Source organism: Hypanus sabinus, chromosome 22 (assembly GCF_030144855.1).
Source record: "Hypanus sabinus isolate sHypSab1 chromosome 22, sHypSab1.hap1, whole genome shotgun sequence".
Lineage (NCBI taxonomy): Eukaryota > Metazoa > Chordata > Chondrichthyes > Myliobatiformes > Dasyatidae > Hypanus > Hypanus sabinus.
In genome coordinates, this window is record NC_082727.1 from 65514454 (window position 1) to 65535407 (window position 20954).

At 41.7% G+C, this 20954-nt stretch overlaps 1 long non-coding RNA gene across 7 annotated transcripts in view; it reads left to right on the forward strand.

Annotated features, from left to right (window-relative positions):
* The first annotated feature begins 2580 nt into the window (after nt 1-2580).
* The window catches only part of LOC132379691 (uncharacterized), a 57305-nt gene continuing 38931 nt past the window's right edge, over nt 2581-20954 (forward strand). For 2 of the 7 annotated variants that reach the window (XR_009507511.1, XR_009507508.1), the window contains exons 1-2: nt 2581-2714; nt 2792-3078. This is a non-coding gene — a long non-coding RNA (uncharacterized LOC132379691). Of the gene's footprint in view, nt 2715-2791; nt 3079-16662; nt 17560-20954 lie in introns of those variants that run through there. The other 5 variants (XR_009507506.1, XR_009507507.1, XR_009507509.1 and 2 more) reach the window with 4 other exon arrangements.

Below are 20954 nucleotides of genomic sequence, written 5' to 3' on the forward strand. Positions count from 1 at the left end.
TGCTAGCTTCATGTAATACTCCATAGCACTATGTACTTATTGCTAGCTTTGTGTGGTGCTCCATAGTACTATGTACTTATTATTAGCTTTGTGTAATACTCAATAATACTGTGTACTTATTACTTACTTCATATAATGCACCCTAGTACTGTGAACTTATTGCTAACTTCATGTAATGCACCCTAGTACTGTGTACCTATTGCTAACTTCATGTAATGCACCCTAGTAGTGCATATATTACTAACTTCATTTAATGCACCCTAGTACTGTGTACTTATTGCTAACTTCATTTAATGCATCCTAGTACTGTGTACCCATTGCTAACTTCATGTAATGCACCCTAGTACCGTGTACATATTACTAACTTCATGTAATGCACCCTAGTAATGTGTACCTATTGCAAACTTCATGTAATGCACCCTAGTACTGTGTACTTATTGCTAACTTCATGTAATGCACCGTAGTACTGAGCTTAACGCACTGAGTTGCTTCCACATGATTGGCTGATTAGATATTTGCATTAATGAGCAGGTATAGAGGTATACCTAATAAAGTGGCCATTGTGTATGTAACTGAGACTCACTTGGCAGTTATCATTGTTTCAGTGGGTATGCTTCGGATTTCTTTGGGGAATTATATCACATGAAATGTTCTCACAACTGAGGTTTACATCACATCTTGTACATTTTGTTACAGCCTGACATAAAACCAATTTGAAACAAAAAAATGTGCCATTTCCTTCAGTAGGTTGTAATTAGCTCGAGGAAGATGTTTTAAATTCCATGCAAGATTAACAGTTGGAATGCAATGCTTGGAATAGGTAGCATTCGAAAAGGAACTGGATTTGCAGCATCTGCAGACCTCTTGTGTTTATATTCTCATTTCTCTACTTATTTCTTCCAAGACATTCTTTCGTGTGTATATCAATACCTACCAAATTGCAGTGCCACACACCCGCACATCTCTGGGCCAGTGGGGGGGAACAGGAGCACCGGGGGGATTCACACAGCCACTGAGACAGCTACAGTGGTCAGAATCAAGCACAGGTCCTAGAAGACACACCTATAATTAAGTAATGCAACACAGAAACAGGTCCTACAGCATATCCCTTCAATGCAGACTAAAATATCCATTGAAGCTATTTCCATTTGCTCATGTTTGGCTTTTCCAGGTACCTGTCCAAATGTATTTTTAAATGTTGTTATTAAACCTACTCAACCATTTCCCACGGCAACTTGTTCCATATACACATCATCTACTGCGTTAAATTGTCCTTCTGGTCCCTCATAAGCCTTTCCCCTCTCACCTTAAACCTATGATTCTTTTTACCAGAGTAGGAATAACATGGGGTTAAATACAAGTACGGCTCTCTGAAAAAGAAATGATGTATTAGAATCAGAATCAAAATTTAATTCACTGTCATATGACAAGAATTATATTGTTGTGTGGCAGCAGTACATTGCACTACATAATAAAAACTATGTTACAATAATAAATAAATATGATTAAATAAATAATGCTATAAGAATGCAAAAAAGAAAAAAAATTAGGTAAGTGGTGTACATGGGTTCATTGCCCATTCAGAAATTTGATGGTGGTAGTTTAACTATTCCTGAAACATTGAGTGTATGTCTTCAGGCTCTTGTACTCCTCCCTGATGGTAGCAATGAGAAGGCGGCTTGCCCTGGGGTCTTTAATAATGTATGCCATCTCTTTGAGGAGACCTTGATGGTGGGGAGGCTAGTGTCCATAATGGAAATGACTGAGTTTACAATTTTCTGCAGCTTTTTCCAATCCTGTGCAGTGGATGGTGATGGAATCAGTTAGAATGCTTTCCACGGTACATCTGTAGACATTTGTGAGAGTTTTTGGTGACATACCAAGTCTTGTCAAATTTCTAACAAAATATAGCCACAATTGTGCCTTCTTTGTGATTACATCAATATATTGAGCCCAGGATAGATTTTCAGAGATGCGGACACCCAGGAACTTGAAGCTGCTCACCCTTTCCACTTCTGATCCCTCAATGAGGACTGGAGTGTGTTTCCTCAACTTTTCCTTTCCGAAGTCCATGATCAATTCCTTTGTTTTACTGACGTTGAGTTCAAAGTGGTTGCTGCGACACCACTCAACAAGCTGGTCAATCTCATTCTGAACACCAGCTTATCACCGTCTGAAATTCTGCCAAGAATAGTTGTGTCATTGGCAAATTTATAGATGACATTTGAACTGTGTCTAAACACACAATAGTGGGTGTAGAGGGTGTAGAGCAGTGGGCTAAGAATGTGTCTGGCAGTGTTGATTATCAAGTGAGGAGGAGATGTTATATCCAAACCGCACTGACTGTGATCTCCCAGTGAGGAAGACAAGGATCCAATTGCAGAAGGAGATACAGAGGCCCAGATTTTGGAGCTTGTTGATTAGCACTGAGGGTATGATGGTGTTGAACACTGAGCTGTAATCAATAAACGATTACTAGAGGATAAAAGTATACTTATCTTCTTTTACATTTTGACCAGGTAGCCACAATTTTAGAAAAAAAGTGTGATGGGCTAGGAAGAGAAAAGAATGGCCGAAATACCGGTGTATTGGAGAAGGACACGAGGAAACATCCTGTGTCAAAGTGAAAGGATCGCTGCGCCTGGGCGTCTGTCGTGTGAACGCGAACACTGAAACCAAACACAGAGAAGGAACTTAAACACCGGAAACAAAAGGTAATAATAATTATAAAATGGACGATTTGATAGTTACAATGTGATTACATTTTGCTAACAGTCCAACAATCCAATAGAAATACATTGTTTTTCATGCAGGTTTTACTCCGGTAGATCTGGCATTGTACTGTACGCATTGAGAACACGTATCCATATACTCAACGCACCAAACGAGGAAAAACACTAAACCGCTCTCTACTGGATTAGTAACGCCAGAGGAAGTAATCGTCCAAGTCCCTGTGGCAACTACCGGCGGAATTGGCGCAGAGCTTTGAACTGCGGGAACTGTAGTTCGCATTGTAGTGCTTTAACTTTCTGGGTGCTTCTTGGGAGAAATTCAGCCTCTGATAGGAAATTTAGAGAGGTAAGGGAGTGTTGCTATTGGTAGATTCTAATGACCAATTAACGTTTGCTGCCTCTTTCCGCAGTGAAGTGAAACGAGTAATGTACAGTCAACCAGTCAGTGTAGCCCTCATGCTAAATACACCACCCAACAGATATGAACTGTGTTACATTCTCACTGAAAGCCCAGGTCTTCCCGGGTAAAGCGCCCCCCCCCCACATCCGCTCCCACCTCTCCACCACTGAGCACATTTACACGGAAAAGGAAACCATCATCAAGAACCTCCACCACCCAAATCATGCTCTCTCCCCACTAATGCCATTAGGAAGGGACACAGAAGCCTCAGGAACGGTTACTAGCCCTCAACCACACTCACCATTAAGGAACAGTTATTACCCGTTAACCCGAGCTCAAATTCTCTCGCCCCTCCTACAACCTGTGGACTCACTTTCAAGGACTCTTCATCTCATGCTCTCGATATTTATTGCTTATTTAATTATTCATTTATTATTTCTTATTTTAAAATGTCTGTGTTTGTACAGTTTGTTGGCTTTTGCACTTTGTTTGCCCATCTTGTTGGTTATGGTCTTTCATTGATTATATTGTGTTTTGTGGATTTATTAAGTATGCCTGCAAGAAACTGAATCTCAGGGTTGTTATGGTGACATAAATGTACTTTGATAATAAATTCACTTTGAACTTTGAACAATGAAAAGGTAATGCTTAGAAAGTTACCGGCGAATAAATGCGTTGCGGAATAAACACCATTTTACATTGGTTAAGCACTAACTTCATTAGGTATCTCCTGTAACTTACTAAAATAACTCACATAAACACGTGTTAACAGATTTTGCCTCCGAATCGCATTTTGGAGCATCGATTACGTATTATGCTCAGGAAATAGCAAGCCAGTGCTTATTAGAATTAATCTGATATGTATACATTTGGCTTTGATAATCTACATAATATTAAATTTCTTCGCATCAGGGTTTTGACGGGCACCGTACATTCTATTTAGCAAATGCAACCTGTGATGGTGTGCGCTGTTGTATAATAACGGGAATTGAATGGATCTGAGATAAGATCACGCGTTCTAAATAAGTGAGGGGTTTCTGCAATAGGAAGACCGGCGGCTCAAAAAGATCTTTACGGAAATTCAACCAGCTGAAAAACAGTTTACTTTTAAAAGCAACACACACAAAATGCTGGAGAAACTCAGCAGGTCGGACAGCATCTGTGGAGAGGAATAAACAATCGACGTTTCAGGCCGAGACCGTTCTTCGGGACTCTGGGTTCCTAGCAACATGATCTCATGAGTTTTTATTTTATACAACCATCTACCCCCACATACTTACATTCAATGACCACTTTATTAGGTACAATTGCTCCTTAATATAGATATCTAATTGTGTGCCAATATATATATCTAAAATATAGATATATATTAATATATTAAGATATATAGATATCTTAATATAGATATCTAATTTGCTGCCAATTGTGTGGGAGCAAATTTGATGCATAAAGCACGCAGACATGCTCGAAACGTTCAGATGTTGTTCAGACCAAACATCAGAATGGGGAAGAAACGTGATCGGAGTTACTTTGCCCGCGGAATGATTGTCGGTGCCTGAGGGAGTGGTTTGAGTCTCCAGAATTTACAGAGAGTATTGCGAGAAACAAACAAAAAAATCCAGTGATCGGCAGTTCTGAGAGTGAAAATCCCTTGTTAATGAGAGATAGAAACAAGCAAGAGAAAACCTGCAGATGTTGGAAATCCACACAACACACACTGCACCCATGCTGAACTTGTCGACTTCATCCACCTTGCTTCCAACTTCAACCCCGCCCTCAAATTTACCTGGTCCATTTCCGATGCCTCCCTCCCCTTTCTCGATCTCTCTGGAGATAGCTAATCTCCTGATATCTATTACAAACCCACAGACTCTCACAACTACCTGGACTATGCCACCTCCCACCTGTTACTTGTAAAAACGCCACCCCTTCTCTCAATTCCTCTTTCTCGGTCGCATCTGCTCTGGGGGGTGAGACTTGTCATTCCATATCTAATGGGATGTCTTCCTTCTTCACAGAAAAGGCCTTCCTCCACCATTCACGCTGCCCTCAGCCGTGCCTCTTCTATTTCACCCCATTCTCTCGCCACCCTACCAAGGAGAGGGTTCTTCTAGTCCTCACCTGCCACCCCAGCAGCCTCCGCGTCCAGCACGTATTTCTCCGGAACCCGCCACTTCCAATGGAATCCCAGCACGGAGCACAACTCCTCGCCCCCACCCCGTCTGCTTACCACAGGGATCGCTCCCTACGTGACTCTCTTGTCCATTCGTCCCTCCCCAGTGATCTCACTCCTGGCACTTACCCTAGCAAGCGGAACAAGTGCTGCACCTGCACCTCCTTCGTCACCACCATTCAGGGCCCCAAACAATCCTTCCAGCTGAGGTGACACTTTTTTTCGAGAGGTCTACTGTGTCCGGTGCTCCCAGTGTAGCCTCCTGTATATCGGTGAGACCTGACGTAGATTGGTAGATCGTTTCGTCCAGCATCTACACTCCCTCCGCCAGAACAAGTAAGATCTCCCAGTGGCAGCCACTTTAATTCCACTTCCCATTCCGATACTGTATGTCTATCCATGGCAATAGACAATAGGTGCAGAAGTAGACCATTCGGCCCCTCGAGTCTGCACCGCCATTCTGAGATCATGGCTGATCATTCACTATCAATACTGTACACAATATTCCAGGTGTGGTCTCACCAGGGCCCTGTACAAATACCTCTTCCACTGTCGTGCTGAGGCCGCACTTAGGTTGGAGACACAACACCTATATTCAGTCTGAGTAGCCTCCATGATGGCATGAACATTGAATTCTCGAACTACCGCTAATGCCCCCTCTCCTTCACTATTCTCTATCCCCTTTTCCATCTCACATACTTTCTCCTTGCCCGCCCATCGCCTCCCTTTGGTGCTCCTACCCCCTTTTCTATCTTCTTATGGTCTTCTGTCCTCTTCTATCACACTACTCCCTTCGCCCGCCCTGTGTCTCTTTCAGCAATCAACCTCCCATTCAGTTCTTACCTATCATCTTGTGTTTCTCTGCCCTCCCCCCACCCCCACCACCTTTTAAATCCACTCCTGTCCGGCCGAAGGGTTTCAGCCCGAAATGTCGACTGTACTTTTTTCCATAGATGCTGCCTGGCCTGCTGAATTCCTTCAGCATTTTTGTGTGTGTTGCTCGGACTTCCAGAATCTGCAGATTTGATTACTGCTCTGCGAATTCTCTTCCTGAGGAAGTTTAAATCTTCCCTTCGACGGGAGTTCAGTGAAACTCTCCCTCTCTGTCACTGCTCCCTCGCTCTGATCCCTGGTATTCTCCGACCAGTTCTGCTGAAGGGTTCCGTCCCGAAACGTCGACTCTGATGTTGCCTGGCCTGCTGAGTTCCGCCAGTTTTTGTGTGTGTGTGTGTGTGTGTGTGTGTTACTTATTAATGAGAAAGGTCAGAGGAAAGTGACCAGACTATTTCAAACTGACAGGAAGGCGGCAGTAATTCTTACGCATGGCATACAGAAGAGCATCTCTGAATGTACAGCACGTTGAACCTTGAATAGATGGGCTACAACAACAGGACACCACGAACATGTACCCAGTGGCATTTTCAGAACCATTATTAAATTTAATGCATCTTATTATTCACTGAATCGTGTTCTGTATATATGCGGTATATTTTTTTGCAGATCTGGCAGTGAAAATCAAATGCTTTTATCATATTTCCGCTGAGATTTCATGTAAATACAGAGAACCAGTCTGTAAGATAAAACACTGCCCAGAATTACTTGCCCAGCCCCTTTACCCACAGAACCATTATCCTACGGTAAAATAAAGCTGGTTAATTACTTTATTTCAGAAATAGGGCCAAAACTGGGGCATGGATAGACGCGAGCAGAGAAGGCGAGATATCTGCTGGGGTTTTAATATGGATCACGCGGAATCCATGTGTCGGACAATCTACAAAACGTTGTACAATGCACAAATGTAATGGAGATCTATTGGTTTAATTTGGCGTTCATTCTCTACAATTGTCAACATCAATAACATCCAGTGGCTTTACAATCGCTTTGAGGACCATGCCTTTAATTCAGCAACAGTCGGCACGCAGTTTTGAATTAATTAACTTAGTCTAAAATTCTGGATTGTAAGAGTTGTGGATAAAGAAGACGCATTTTTAATGAACAAAATTAAATATCCATCAAAGGCTTCAGCAAAAGAAACATGTCTTTCTGAAGGACAATTATCAATGAACTGACGGCTAATTATGGCGAAATAATAAACTCCGTTCTAATCACAGGTTGTCTGTAGGCTTCTTGTCCCAACGACGCTACGGATCCGAATCATGTTTATTATCACGGCATGTGACGTGAAATTTGTTAATTTAGTAGCAGCCGTTCAATGCAATACATAAAACAGAAAAAAATACAGTAATAATAATAAATAAACAATTCTTATTCAGTATACTTTATACAGTGTAAGTATATTGAATAAATTAAAATCTTACAAAAAAAAACAGAAACACTATATATTCTTAAAAAGTGAGGTAGTGTCCTAGGGTTCAATGTCAATTTAGGAATCGGATGGCAGAGGGGAAGAAGCTGTTCCTGAATCGCTGAGTGTGTGCCTTCAGGCTTCTGTACCTCCTACCTAAAGTTCTCAGTGAGAAAATGGCATGCCCTGGGTGCTGGGGAATCCACAAATTCTATTGACTTTTTCAGTTCATGTTTGATACCATAGACATAGGAGCAGAATTAGGCCACTTGGCCCATCGAGGTTACTCCGCCATTTAATCATGGCTGATCTTTTTTTCCCTCCTCAGCCCCACTTCCCACCCTTCTCCCCTTAACTGATGCCGTGTCCAATCAAGAACCTATCAAGCTCTGCCTTAAATTCCCCAACGACCTGGCCTTCACAGCTGCCTGTGGTAATAAATTCGACAAGTTCACTGTCCTCTGGCTAAAGACATTTCTTTGTATCTCTGCTTTAAATGGACGCCCCTCTATCGTGAGGCTGTGCCCTCTTGTCCTAGACTTTCCCACCGTGAAACATCGTTTCCACATCTACTGTCTAGGCCATTCAACATTCGAAAAGTTTCAATGAGTTCCCCCCCCACCCCTCCACTTTCTAACTTGCAGCGAGTACAGACCCAGAATTATAAAACAGTCTTCGTATGATAAACTTTTCATTTCCGATAAACTTTTCATTTCCAGAATCATCATTGCGACCTCCTCTGAACACTTTCCAATGCCAACACATCTTTTCTAAGATGAGGGGCCCAAAACTGTGCACAATCCTCAAGTTGGGGCCTCGGCAGTGCCTTAAAGCCTCAGCAACACATCCCTGCTCTTGTATCCTGGACCTCTTGAAATGAATGCTAACATTGCATTTCCCTTCCTCACCACTAACTCAACCTACTAGTTAAACTTTGGAGTGTTCTGCACAAGGACTCCCAAGTCCCTCTGCATCTCAGATTTTTGGATTTTCTCCTCCTAGCTTACTCTAACTGGAGTGCGAAACCCTCTAAAAGTTTGAGTTTGACTGTCACTTCGGGGATGGGGGGGGGGGGGGGGGGGGTGTAAGAATTTCTTGAGCAATGATCCGGTAAAAAAACAACTGACAAAGCACGCTTCAAGTTAAAGCTGGACTCCATTTGTTCTTAGCTCAATCCGAATTCCTCGCCATAAGGCCTACACTGCCAGACGAAAATACGTTCCTCCTGACCAAGTTCATTTAACTCATAACAAAGTAAGATTAGCACAAATAAATGTAACAAGTAATCAGGTGCATATGCAAGTAAACAGTATAACGTGACGGGCGCTTCAGGCGTGATGGGCTCTGGGTGGTGGCACGGAGATCAGGAGTCTCATGGCCTGGGGGAAGAAGCTGTTTCCCATGCGAACAGATCTTGTTCTAATGCCATGGTACCTCCTGACTGATGATAGGGGTCAAAGAGGTTGTGGACGGATGGGAGGGATTATTGACATGCTAAGGGCCCTGCATACGCAGTACTCCTGATAAAAATCCCTAGGCACAGGGGTTTCCATCCTGGGCTCCACGGACCCCTCGGTTAATGGTAGGGGTCCATGGCATTTAAAAAGTTTGGAAACCCCTGCTGGAGGAGGTGAACAGACCCCAATGATTCTCAGTTCTCGCAATCCTTGGTGGGGACTTGCGGTCAGTTTTCCACCACTAGACGAGATAATCATTTTCTACTCCCGCCTCTAATTGCCCAGGCTTCAGCCTTACCAATTATGTGCAATTTTGGATTGGAGTGGCTTTTCCGTGACAATCAGTTTACAATCGCGAGCACGCAGCATTGAGTTAATGTGCGTTCAGGAGAAACTGCTCAACGTGCGATTTCCAGAGATTGGGCACCAAGCAAATAATTTAACTATTCCAAGTCATATTCTCATAATTTTATGCAATTATTGGATCTTTAGAGTAATCAAAAACGATTTGGCATTTAACTTGGGGGAAAAAGACTAACATAGGAAGTGTCAAACTAATGTTGCTGTTGAAAGGAAACCTGCGGTTTGACCGCCAATAACTTTTGAAAGGGGGGTTACGAGACTCACCTCACTCTCCTTAGCTTTTCCGGAATGCTGTGCCCTGATTACAGCTGGTGTTGGGCCATTGCAGGCTTAATCTCATCTCGTTAATAATAGTATAATTATCCTGCTCTAGGAAAGCGGGTCAGATGGAGACCTCATAGAGCGATAACATGCGGAGCTCAGTCCAGTTTACAAACCACCTGCCTCGAGCAGATAAAACGACAGCTCCTCATTCCGACCCTCCCAAAAAAATCCCTCCCCCCCCCCCCCCCCCCCCAAGCATGGAAATATACTTTCCTTCCCTGTTGGAACAGCAAACCACAAAATGCGGTTCGCTATCGTGTTGATTTAGATTCAATCTAGATCACTATCCGAACTGATTACTCAAAGTTAAAAGTAAATTTATTATCAAAGTACATATATATCACTATCTATATATATATATATATCATATAGTTTTCTTGCGGGCATTCAAAGTACAAGAAACACAATAGAATCAATGAAAGGCCGCACTCAACAGGACGGACAAAAAAATCAATCTGCGAAAGACAACAAGTTGTGCAAATTAAAAAAGAAAGAGGATAAATATCGAGAACATGAGATGAAGAGTCCTTGAAAGTGAGTCTATATGTTATGAGAACGGTTCAGTGATGGGGCGAGTGAAGTAAACCCCTCTGTTTCAAGAGCCTGATATTTGAGGGGCGACAACTGTCCCTGAATCTGGTGGTGTTCGTCCTGAGACTCCTGTGCGTACTTCCTGATGGCGGCAGCGAGAAGAGAGTGGGGGTCCCTGATGATGGATACTGCTTTCCTGTGACAACGCTCCGTGTAGATGTGCTCTATGGTGCGGGGGGGGGGGGGGGAGGGACTTTACCCGTAATGGACTGAGCCATATCAACTAGTTTTGTAGTATTTTCCGTTCAAGGACAGTGGTATTTCCATACCAGAACGTGATGCACACAGACATATCTATAGAAGTTTGTCATAATTCTAAAATACTCCGATTTTTGAGACCGTGGCTCACCACTGATTACCAACCGCAACGGCTGATTTTCATTTAAAATACGCTAAGATTTTTATAGACGTACCAAACAATCGGTGAATCAGCCTCCCTAAGTGATTTGCTCCTGTTTGTGTGCTGCAAATACACATCATTTGTTTTAAAAGAATAACTGTGAGTTCCATTGAATAAACAGAACATGCTGGGAATTCTAACACAAGAGATTCTGCAGATGCTGGAAATCCAGAGCAACACTGCAGGTCAGGCAGCATCTATGGAGAAGAATAAACAGAACATGCTGGGAATTCTAACACAAGAGATTCTGCAGATGCTGGAAATCCAGAGCAACACTGCAGGTCAGGCAGCATCTATGGAGAAGAATAAACAGAACATGCTGGGAATTCTAACACAAGAGATTCTGCAGATGCTGGAAATCCAGAGCAACACTGCAGGTCAGGCAGCATCTATGGAGAAGAATAAACAGAACATGCTGGGAATTCTAACACAAGAGATTCTGCAGATGCTGGAAATCCAGAGCAACACTGCAGGTCAGGCAGCATCTATGGAGAAGAATAAACAGAACATGCTGGGAATTCTAACACAAGAGATTCTGCAAATGCTGGAAATCCAGAGCAACACTGCAAGTCAGGCAGCATCTATGGAGAAGAATAAACAGAACATGCTGGGAATTCTAACACAAGAGATTCTGCAGATGCTGGAAATCCAGAGCAACACTGCAGGTCAGGCAGCATCTATGGAGAAGAATAAACAATCGACGCTTCGGGCCGAGACCCTTCAAAAGTTGTAATTAATCAGCAGGTCAGGCAGCATCTGTGCAGACAGATACGGTGTTAAGATGTGAGCTTGGAAGCCCTTCGACAGAACTGGGAACGTCGGATTGCCAGTTCGCCACATGGGAGACATGTGTCCTGATATAGAATTATTCACCTTTTAATAACGGTGGGGGGTTTTTTTTTGTACTGTATATGAAGTGGATCGTTAATTATAGATGATACATTCGTCTTTGATTTGCTAGAGTCTTCGTGTTTACCTTCAATGGGGAAGACTGAAATGCTAATCACCAGTGAACAGGTTACAGTTAAATTGAGACGTCAATTAACTAATGCGTAATCATCGACCATCGTGCTCTTCCCACGAAATTATTTTTAATCTTTGAACAGTAAGTTAACGATTGCAAGCCCCTCATATTTGAAATCGCTCTGGAAAAAAATATCACCTGCTAATAATAACACTTCGTCTAACTTATTACGATATTTAAATGTCAAATGTTATATAAACTGGTTACAGTAGAGGGTGCTTATTTTCAGGGTCTGTTTCGCTTTATCGTCAAAATTTGTACAATCTGCAGGCAAAGTAAACACCAGACCTGTTTTTTAAAGTGGCAATTGAATTAACAAATAGTCATTTTAAATAACATACCAACTCTTTCCGTGAATTGTATAATATGCGCTGGCAGAGGTGTAAAACGGCGCTGCGTTAAAAATGTCTCATTTAATTTAAATAACCTTGCACGTGCAATAGAATAGCAGGTGGATTTGATTCTCACTGCATGTTGGTAAGCAGACATTATGTTAAAACTATCAGACAGAAAGATCAATAAATTCATTGTAAAGTTGCAGCAAAATGATAGAGTGAATCGTTGTGTCGGTCCTCTTTCATCACGAAACTTGCTTCAACGCCAAACATGGTGAATCTGAACACATTTCGGCAGATATTAAAGGTCCCTTTATCTCTCGCTGTGCTCTGTAATTGTCACAGCATACTTCACCTCTGAAGGTTAAACGGTTTTCTTTTGAGGCTGTGTAATACTTATTATTTTGGGGAAGGGAAGCAAGAGCGGGCTTGAAGAATAGAGAGCGATATACGTGTATAAAACTTTCATTCAAAAGCCCTCACCCCCCACTTAGGTCGATAAAACAGATATTGGAATCAAGTTTAAATTAATTAACCTTTCTGTGGTACAATTGTGCGGGACAGGGAACCTGATAGCCGGCCTAGAATCACCGACATGTACCAAATTGATGGTAATGAAAAAAAAATACTAAAGGAACACAAAAGTATACTTGTTTGGCGATTAATGCAACGTGGACGCTTATTTTTAAACCTTCCGTCCTGGATGAATTAAGATTGCACGTTTCTGCTAGAGATGATTTGGAGTGATATGCTCCTACGCAAGGCCTACTGCACAGAAAACCGGCAGAGTTTTGACAGCATTTGAATTGGGATAAAGATCCGTAACAACAGGCCACCATTCCCAGATAATAAGTAATAAATTTGAGAGGCGTTCAGGTGCGGGATGGCTCTCTCCAGAGTGGAAAAAAACTTTGTATCCCGTCGAAGCTGTCGTGCACACCCGATAAATATTTAGGATGAAGGCGGGATTTCCTTTATCCTTAGAATAGATTATTAAAACACTATTAGAATGTGAAACATAAAGCTTACAATCAACTAGATCACAAACAAGAGAAAATCTGGAGGTGTTAGGAATCCTAGCAACACACACAAATTGCTGCAGGAACTCTTCAACGCGACTGGGAAAAAAAAGGCTGAAGGGTAGATTTTAAAAGTGGAGTGAGGAGAGAGAGAAACACAAGGTGATAGGTGAAACCGGGAGGGGAAGGGTGATGAAGTAAAGAGCTGGTAAGTTGATTGGTGAAAGAGGCTGAAGGACATAGAAGAGGGGGGGGGGGGAGAGGAGAACCCGAGGGAGGCGATGGGCGGGCAAGGAGATGAAGTGAGAGAGGGAAAGGGGGATGGGGAATGGTGGTGGGGGGCATTACTGGAAGTTTGAGAAATCGATGTTCATGCCGTCAGGTTGGAGATTACCCAAACGGAATACAGTATAAGGTGTTGTTCCTCCAACCTCAGAGTAGCCTCATCGCGACAGTGGAGGAGTACGCATGGACATACCGGAATGGGAATGGGAAGTTGAATTGAAATGGGTGGCCACTGGGAGTTCAGGCTTGTTCTAGCAAACAGAGTGTGGATACTCGGCGAAGCGGTTTCCCAATCTGCCTGCCTCAGGTTTCACCCGGTCACCGACGAATAGGAGGCCACTCCGGGAAGATCGAACACAGTATATGACCCTAACAGACACAGTTGAAGTGACACCTCACCTGAAAGGACTGTTTAGGGCCCTGGATGGTAGTAACCGGGGGGGGGGGGGTAGGTGTAGTACTTATATCGCTTATAAGAGTAAGTGCTAAGAGGGAGGAATGGACAAGTGAGTGGCGTAGGGAGCGATCCCAGCGCAAAGCAGTGGGGAGTGGTAGGGACTGATACGCTTGTCGGTGGGAACCCCCAGCCTAATCACAGTTTACAATCAAAACACACAAAATGCTGGTGGAACGCAGCAGGCCAGGCAGCGTCTGTAAGGAGAAGCACCGTCGACGTTTACAATAACCAGTGAAGCGGTACGAGGTTAACGTGTGAGAGGAAATCCACGCATTCCATACGACGGACGTACGGACAGCGACTCCGACTCCCCGAACTGTAATAGCTTCGCGCTACTTCCTATGCTCCCGTGGCGCCTCTACTCTGAAACTAATGCAAATATACTTTGAGAGTTTCAATTTGTGCAGTTGGTAAAGTCAGAGTGACTGACGTTAAATAATGTGACACTGAAAACTCATTGTAGCTGCACGGATTTGAATCTTACACCCACAGACGCAACCGTCCAAATAACTGACACTCTCCACCTACAAAAATCTCTGATATTCAGAGAATCGAAGTGAGCAGAAATGTATGTCATTTCCAATGTCATGTTCAAGAGCTGATATGATAGATGGCGTCTGGTTAACTTCAACCCCTAAAGCATATCAAGTTCAATAAGATTTCAGAATTACCAATATAGATATTAACTAATAAACCTCGGGGGAAACACACGCTACTTTTTTAACAGAAGACGTCGTCATTAAGGCATATTAAATATATTTCCCTTAAAAAGTCTGCAACCTTCTACACTATGAATTATTTTTCTCTCTTCCACTTGACGCACTTGCTTCAATTGGTGGCCAAATTAGTGTAGTTTTGAGTTATATAGCGTAGTACAGATTTTAATGCTGAACAATGCGGCAGTGCGCTGATTTTTGCAGTCTGATTGACAGTTAAAGGGTTACGAGTTCATACTAATTCATGCAAGTCGCATCGCAGGCTTTTTTGGGATCATGTGTACCAGGGGTTGCTACTTCATGCTTCACGGCGGATCTCTGCAGGATCATAATTACCGGATAATTAGAAGTATCACTGTGGTAATCATTCTTCTCATCTGCGCAAAGTTGCCTAATAAAGACTGTCTTTCAGGCAGTTTCACCTGCCCTCTGATCAGTCTAGTCGTTAGCCAGTATTGATGCGGTTAAGTATTTAGGTAACGTCTGGGAAGTTTAGACTCATCGAAATAATTAAAGATGGAAAAAAATACACAATTTCGAAGCAATTGGAGGCAGGTAATTTGAAGGCCCAAATTCGTCTGGTAAAGGATTTACCTGGCTTTTATTAATACTGTGAACAATGGATCTGTTGTCTCGGCGGCAAACAATCACTTTGTTCCTGTTCAGTAAATTTGGTGAGAGACGGGATGCTTTGAATTTAGTTTCCCCGATACGTACCTGCAATTTAGTATTGAACTCCTGCTGATCGTATTAGCCACTTATTTAAAGGCGTGAAAGAGAAAAGAGAGTTACCCGCATCCATGGCTTGATGTATTATTTGTTTGTTGAAAATCGGCGAAGGACCACACATAGCAATTCTTTCGGCTAGCATTAATTAGCACTACCAGATAGCAGAACTGTCATTTCAAATGTGTGGGAATTTCATTTATAATCACATAGCATAAATTAAGAATTCCAAACAATTACGCTTTTGTATAGTTCACTTGATTCTAGAAATGGTGATGTGGACACTAAATATTTCCACAGCGTGTTTGAGGAAGGAGGCTATTAGTAACAACTTCTTAAGAGTACAACTAATAAAATTTGAAGAGTTAATAATTCTATGTGCCTGCTTCTCAGGAATCTATGCATTATCAACAAGCCTTCACGCCCGTTACTTCTCTGTCGAAATGAGCTGGAGTATTAGTTTTAATTTTATTACTGCAGAGCTGACAAACAGCCCATCTGGCTAAATTTGATAATCAAGAAAAGAATGTGAAGCTCAGAAGAAATGCAGTTCAGGGCCAGTCACCTGGATCAGAACCAGGATTAGTAAATCAGAAAACAACTGCTATACTCGGTTTCAATACTTAAAGAGATCATCAATTTTAATTAAAATGCCCTCAACATTTGAAGCTGTAGTTCATTGAATGTCTAGTTATTATTTTTAAGGAAACGCTGCCAATAATCCTTCTATCTGATCGAGGGCCACATTTGTTAGGAAAAACAACTCGGTATTTTTCCGTTTTCTGCTTTTGTTGAACAACTACCAAGCCATTGTGTCCAATCTCCTGCGAGGAATGATAACTGAATGTTCATATCTGGAGAGAATTAATTTCTCCTTGAATAGTGCATCTATTAGTTTAAAAGAACAGAATATGTGGCTTTTAATTTTCAAAGGTGATGATGTCATGAGGAATTGGTGTGTGTACGTACCAATTTAGACGCCGACAATTACCCACTGAATAAGGTATCAACATCAAGTTTCGAGTAATGATATGTCTCTGGAAATGGAGACGGTGTTTTTAATTACCTCGTTTGGAAGATCCTGGATAACTTTAAGACAGAACTAGAATGTTCTATGACCATTCCTCCAATTATCTTGGATAACTAATGGTCTAGCTGGACCAGCTGCATAACCTAACAAATCCTCAATCACTCCCCTGGGCAGGCCATTTACCTGATATTAAAATTAAAGAGGATGTTAGAAAATAAGACGTTATCTTAATGGTGGTGATCGACCTGTAAATGAATCCCGACGGGTTAATGATAATAGCGAAGCAACCCTTGTTCCCTAGTTAGTTCTTATTACCAAGGTTCAGTGAGAAACTAAGGGGAAAATAGCGTCATTCTTCTTTTGACCGCAGTAAGTGGAAATCACAGGACTGGTTCCAGCAAAAGACTGATTCTTTCGCTTTTACCTTATCAATGTTACTTTCATCGCTTTATTTTTAAACTTAGTGCTACCAGTTTCTTTGAAAAGAGGTTGGACGTTTACTTATCTCCCCCTAATTAGATTTAAAACCGTAGAAATCATCTCTGTTGCACGGGCCCGTGGAGCCTGATTTAAATACTTTTGCTGCTTTGTGTCAGTGAGAAATTATAATGAAGCCACGAATACCCTATTGACTGTAGATTAGAGGATTGCAACTAATTGGTCAATTGTCTAATTGTTCTTTGTTAATTAGCTGGCAGAGAGAAACAGATGGAATCAATGAATGACCGCTAGGGTTTCTTATAAATCAATCCCTCCTTAATCTGGTAAAGCCAGTGCGATCAAATTAACGGCGGTGCAAATTACGCCTTGCATCGGTTTATAAGGGATAAAATGTTGATTTTTCTATTATATTGCAGATCATCTTCTAACCAGAAGCATTCCAATCTTCTGAAATGACAAACTATGTCTAGTCTCGAAGTAGTTACTCCATTCCATGTAGTACACCCCTGGCCGTACACCTAATCCACATTCTACCTGCTTTCTCCCACTGAAACAACAATTCAAATTTTCTTTGAAAAGTGCCGCTGTGTTTGTTCGGGCTGCTTATCAACCATTGTTCCCGATTGCTGGATGGACCAGGAGCCCATGGAATCTCGTTTTTCTATGTCACCTCCGATTAAAATTAAAACTAAAGTTAGTGTAAAATTTAAATAAAGCATGGTATTGGGTTCGAAGAAGACGCTGTAATTTCCAGAAGCATATGGACTCCAGAAAGAGTCAGGTAACAATTAGTTTTATATAAATATGGAGAGTTGGAGAAAGAAGCTGTTTGGTTGGTGGTCAATTGGTAAAGGGTCTTTCTACTTCTCCTTTGGCCTTGGATGGGTTCATGTGGCTAATTTGCCACATTGGTAGCTGGGGTGCATTGTGAGCAGGGAATATGATATCCTGTGGTAAAATGATTTGCAAGTAAGACCACCTTGAAGACTATTTGTTAAGTTTTTACATTTACAATGCAGGTCAGTGCTTATTGTTTTCTGTAGAATCTCACAGTAAATCAGTCTGTGATACAAAATGGTCTCAAATAATCTTTTGGATATTTATTTTTAAAATTAAGCAGATCTGTTTAAAGTATTGCCTGGATCCTAGCAACTATCAACTGGTATCCATGGTGTGTATCCTTATTGTATAGGATTCTTTGTGTGCTTTGCAGCCTTTTTCACTGAAATGCATTTCCTTACTCTTCCCACAATAACCAGTTCATAAATCCTTGTATGTTTATTCAATGTTTACTTCCTTGCTGCCTTTAAATCAAATGCATAGGGGTTGGGTGTTGAGTGAAAATTCTGCAGAAAGCAATTCTGTTGCTACTTTCACCAGATGTGCAGGAATCAGTTACCCCATGGGCCTTCAGTTCAAAGCACTTCTCCCATTTCTCTTTTCCAAGCTCCTAGTGAACATTAGAGTTCTCTTTTTAGATTAGATTTGATGAAAAGTTATTGGCCTGAAATGATAGCTGTTTCTCAGCTGAGTTAAAACAGTGTCAGTCATCTGAGAAACCCTCAAGGCTGTGTCACATTCTTGTTAGGGTCATCTGAGGTGAGATACCACAAAAATATCTGGTTTTGTTATTAATGTCTCCAACACCAAACCTCAGAAAAGATGTTTTTGGGTTCCCATCTGCTGGAGAAAGTGGTATAAGAGAAAGGGCATCTTTAGATGTATTGGACAGTCCTTATCATTGTGCTGCCAAAGATCAGATTTGTTCAGTTCTCCAAACTGTAGCTGGATCAGATCTCAGATCTTGGTTTACTGTATTGAAGTACTTGCTATCTGAATAAGAATTAGAAAATTATGGTTTATAAGGTCCTCTTCAAACTCATCACCAATTCCACAAAATGAAAGTTACACCACACCAAAAATTAAAGGATAAAGTTAGTGCACTTAATAGAAAGCCAAATATTTTTATTCCATTCTTTCACAGTAGGTGGGTAGATCTAGAATTTATCCTCTTTCTATTATAGACACAGAAATAAGTAGCTTGCAAAGATATTTTGCACTTCAACTGGGGAAAGGTAGTAGACACTCCAATTAGGATATTGGTGGTGTTTGTGATGTTACTGAGCTCAGATCATCATTCTTAATTAAATAAATCCAGCAACTTTCAGGTTTTTCATTTTCAAGATGGGATTTGAAATGTTTCTAATTCATTACCCCAAACCTATCCACTATGCAATCATTGAGTGGTATGGTATAGGAACAGGCTCCTTGTTATCCGTGTCTATGCCACCCTCTTTGCCAATTCACATGAATCCCCTATGCCTGTATTTAATATATCCTTTTACGCCTTGTCTATTCAAGAGCCTATTTAAATATCTCCAATTCCACCATCTTCCCTGGCAGTGAATTCCATATTTCAACCATTCCTTGGGATGGGGAATATTTCACATCAATTTTTCTTAAAAATTCTTGCCCTCAGCTTAAGTCTACATGGTCTTACTTTAGATGTATCCACCATGAGAAAAAAGATTCTGCCTCTTCTGTACCTCTTATAATCTCATGTCGCCAAGTCACTCATCAGCCTGTTCTGCTCCAGGGAATCTTACCCCGTAATTAAAGTCCTCCAGTCAAAGTTGTACCCTGGTGAAAGTTCCTTGCATTTTCTCCAGGGCTTCCACATACTTCCTTTTGCGTGCTGACCAGAATAGCACATGATACTTCCAAGTGTGTTCTGGTCAGTGTTTTGTAAGGTCTCTACATTTGTCTCCTGACGCATTGGGTTCAGCTTGCCATAGCCACCTTCATTGCTAACAAGCTGTGCTGCCACTTTCAGGAAATATGGATTTGAATGTCAAGACCCCTTTGTTCGTGTACATTCCTCAGTGGCCTACAATTGTATGTCCCACTCTGATTTGACTTCTCGAAATGCACCACCTCATACTTGCTGGGATTAAATTCCACTTACCATCTGTAACAAATGTAGAGCAACTCTGATGGGCCGAAGGGTGCAAAGTTGCCCCCTCCTTTTGGAGAATCGCAAATCGCTACTATTCCGATGCTGTTATCAAGGGAGATGAGAGAGACACAGGATAACAGCAAAGGCAGGTTGTTATAGACAACGCAGAATACACAAGGTGGAATGTCTCCTATTGACAAAGAGAGAGATTACTGCTATTGTCTCTTGAAGGAGGAATTGTGTATTGAGTTCTGTTCTATTCATTGAAACCCCTCAGGGGGCAGCCAGAGTGGTCTGGTTGAGGGATTGTGTCATCCCAACCTGATTGACATCTGAGACCCCGTGAGTGAGGATAAAAGTAGGGTCTGGGGAACACCCCTCAGACGCACCAGGAGAAACACTATGAGATCAGTGGAGGGCCTGTGTGTGTGTCCATCCTTGCCTGGGTGACGAGTCCTCCACGGAACGGTCTAGCTAAAGGACGGATACGGATCAAGATCGTAACAAGGAAAGTCGGCAAGTTTTTCACTCTCTCTCTCTCCAACAATTGCCACACGGTGATCAGCAATGATGGCAGCCTGTATGAACTGAACTGAACTTTATATTTCCATCGGACAATTCATTATCCCCTAGACAACGATAGAGCTTATTTCTTATTGATGATTATTATACCCGCACTTTTAGGTTTAGTATTGATGACGTATATTATCTGTATATTTGCATTGATATTATTTTTGTGTATTTTTTACTAATAAATACTATTAAAAATAGTATCATCCGACTTCAACGGCTACTCCTATCTTTGCTGGTAAGACACCCAGTTACGGGGTTCGTAACACATCCCTTTGCTCAACTTTCAACCTGACTTAAAATTTCAGTACTGAATGCTATAAATGTTCCTGGTTCTCTGAATGTCACCAGTACAGGGCACAGTGATTTCTAGTGCTTTAGACAGATGCATTGAAAGTGAATGCTAATGCATGTTCCAGTGATTACAAGACATTGGCTTGTAATACATACCAATGAATTCCCTTTTTATTTCAAAATATCAATATTGACCGGTTACGTGCACTCTTAGCTGTTTGCTTTATTTTTGTTTTGGACCAGTTACAGCTGAACGCTGCATCATAGATCATTTCTCTTGTAAAATAGATATTCTTGCAAGTACTAAATAATTAAACTCCTACAATGACATCTTTTAAGGTTGTTATTCACTTAAG